The following is a 3,203-nucleotide window of genomic DNA, read 5'->3' as shown; positions in this document are numbered from 1 at the left end:
GTATAGTTAGGTTGACGTTAGGGTGAAGAATTGCGCCTCTCGGTTTGATGATGGTGAATCAGTGATGAAGTTAGGTTCGGATGTGTAGGTTAGGGATGGTAGTCAAATAAGAATACAATTGTTACCTTGTGGAGAGGATGATCGTATTTGTGATAAATTTTTTGACTGGTCTTACTTCTACATGTATTGTTGCTTGTTTACAGAGTTAGGTGTCAGGTTACCCTTTACAGAGTTTGAATGTGGTGTTTTATATTGGCTAAATTGTGTCCCAACTCAGGTGCACTCAAAATCCTGGGGTTTTGTTAGAGCTTTCAAAGTATTGATGGAGGTGTTAGAGCATCCTCCGTCTCTTAGGTTATTTTTTTTCTTTATTTCAGGCTAAGGGGGTCGGGCATGGTTTGTAGGTAAATTTGAGGAGTCATCCTAGTCGGTTAGTCTTTGCTTTGAATAAGTCATCATTTAAGGACCTTAAGAACATGTTTGTCAAAGTCAGGAGTGTAGAAGAGGAGTTTCCGTTCTATGTGAATGAGTTTTTGGAAGAGAGTTTCCCTCTCTCATGGTGTGCGGAGCCTGTACAGGTTTTGGATATTGATGATAGACTTTCTCATGATGATATTGTTATGGTTTCTTTTTGAAATGTTGGAATCGAGAGAGTTGTTGTCCATTATTGAATTGTTGAAGTGTGATACTTATAAACAAGCAGTTTTGGATTACATAGGTAATTTAGATTGGCAACTTTTTTGTTGTATTTTGTCTTATGATTCTGATGGCAGCTCTTTCATTTTTCAGCTGAGAAGGCCCCAACCATCACCACTGCTGGTCTGAAATCCTTCTTAAACCAAAAAGAAAAAATGAGAAAGAAGGGTCGACCACTAATGTTGATAAGGACATAGGTGTAGGGGTTGTGCAATCTGAGCCAAATCCTAAAGGAAAACAGAAAATGGGACAGCCAAAAGGGAAAGTGGCCGAGGTAATTGAGATGAAAGATGAGGAATATGCGAGTTTGCAACTGGTGGAGTCGACGTATGAATCTCAAAAGCGACTACATCAGTATCTTGAGGACGATCATGCTAAGTCGCTCTAGAGATTATTCCCTTTTACCACTCTGGCTGACGAGTTCTGTCGGTTTCCTGAAGATGCAAAAATGATTGGTGAAGTCGGCAATATAGGCACAAGCCGCTTTCTGCAGGTATGTCTTCGTTTGGATTGTATTTTGATTTTTACCATTTGTTTAGTATTTAGTGCTCATAGGTTATTGGTGCTCGCCTTGTTGCTGTTGGTCGGACGCAGGAGCTTGCCTTCGAGAAGAATAAGAAGGATGCGGCAAGTATTGTTGAGCTGTCGAATGCTGTTGAGGAAAAAGAGAAAGTGATTGTTGAACTTTCTTCTTATCTAAAATAGAAGGAGGCAGAGCTTGTTGAGAGAAGGCGTTTCCAGCTTTCTTCTGAAGAGGAAGTTAAGACGGTAAGGAATGAGAATGACCAACTGGTTGCTCGGGTCAAGGAGTTGGAGGCCGAGGTATATGAGACGTTTGCTCAGGGTTTTGACCGAGCTGTTTCTCAGGTCAAAGTTCTGCTTCCAGAGGCAGACGTTTTGAAGCTTGATACCACAAAAGTTGTTGTAAATTATGAATTGGTTTATGATGATGCTATGGCGGAGAAAGAGAGTGAGAGTTCGAACATGGGTGATAAAGGTGACTGATTGTGATATATAGTTGTGGTCATTTATTTTGTTTATTTGAATATTGCTGCTATTGCCAATAGTATCGGTTTTGTTTAGTAGATTCGTTGGACAATTCCCGAGTATGAAGCTCAGTTTCTTTTGTTTGAAACATTTAATATGTGATCGTATTTATGGTTTGGTCGTTTGTTGTTTGTTAAGTAGATATAGAAATATTGACAACGGAAATAGATCGAACTAGAAAATGAATTGCATCGTACTAACATTTATGTGGAGGTTGTAGCGTCCAGCCTCATTAAAACCCTCCCCGAGTAAAATTCATCTTGGGAAAAACCTCGAAAGTGGAAAAACAAGTACCTTCATTCGTTGATAACATGGTCTTTCATGATTGATACAACTTTAAAGAGGAAATATTATAGAATCCTGAAACAGGGTCTCCTTTTAATGTTTGTAATAGGTAAGCCCCCAATCCGAGAACCTTTATAACACGGAAAGGACCTTCTTAATTTGCAGCTAACTTTCCGGGTGCTGGAGGCCTTCGTGCCTCTTCTGTTCGCCGAAGGACGAGGTCTCTTACTTGGAAGATTCGAGGGATTACTTTTTTGTCGTGTCTTTTTTCTATGAGTTGTTTCATTGCACTCTGCTTGATAGCTGCTATTTTCCTGTCTTCGTCGACGAGGTCTAGCTCGGCTACTCTTCTGATTGTGTTGCTATCATAATCATATAACTCGGTTCTTAAATTTGGGTGGCCGACCTCGACAGGTATCATTGCCTTGGCTCCGTAAACCAGTCTAAAATGGGGTTTCTCTCGTAGCTGATTGAATAGTTGTGTTGTAGCTCCATAAGATTTTAGGGATAAGGTCGGCCCACTCCCCATTTGCGTTGTTGAACTTCTTTTTCATAGCCTGCAATATAACTTGGTTGGCTGCCTTTACTTGTCCATTTGTTTGTGGATGCTCCACGGAGCTAAAATGATGTTTAATGTTGAAATTTTGTAAGAATAAAGCAAGCATATAGTTTGTGAATTGTCTACCATTATCAGAAATTATTTCTCTCGGTATACCATACCTACATATGATGTTTTTCACAAGAAAGATCTTACCTTTTCAGCAGTTATGCGTGCTAGTGGTTGTGCTTCGATCAATTTTGAAAAGTAATATATTGAAACCAGAAGAAATTTTACCTGGCCTGGCGCTTTTGTGAATGGTCCTAGGATGTCTAGTCTCCACCTATAGAACGGCTAGCTTACCTCGATACTATGTAACTGCTCGTCTGGTGTTGTTGCAATGGTAGCATGTTTCTGTCAATTGTCACATCTTTGTACTTTAAGCATGCAATGATCTCTTTTCATTGTCGGTCAGTAGTATCCTGTTCGAAGTATTTTGGATGCTAGAGCTCGTCCTCCTATATGATTTTCACACACACCTTCATGTGTTTCAGCTATGACAATCTCGGTCTCTTCTTTATTGAGGCAATTTAGTAGTGGTTGTGATAAGTCTCGTCTGTATAAGTTGTTTCCAATG

This window comes from Arachis ipaensis, chromosome B03, assembly GCF_000816755.2.
Source record: "Arachis ipaensis cultivar K30076 chromosome B03, Araip1.1, whole genome shotgun sequence".
NCBI classification, from domain to species: Eukaryota; Viridiplantae; Streptophyta; class Magnoliopsida; order Fabales; family Fabaceae; genus Arachis; species Arachis ipaensis.
The sequence above is the reverse complement of the archived record's forward strand: the minus strand, read 5'-3'. Positions refer to the sequence as shown.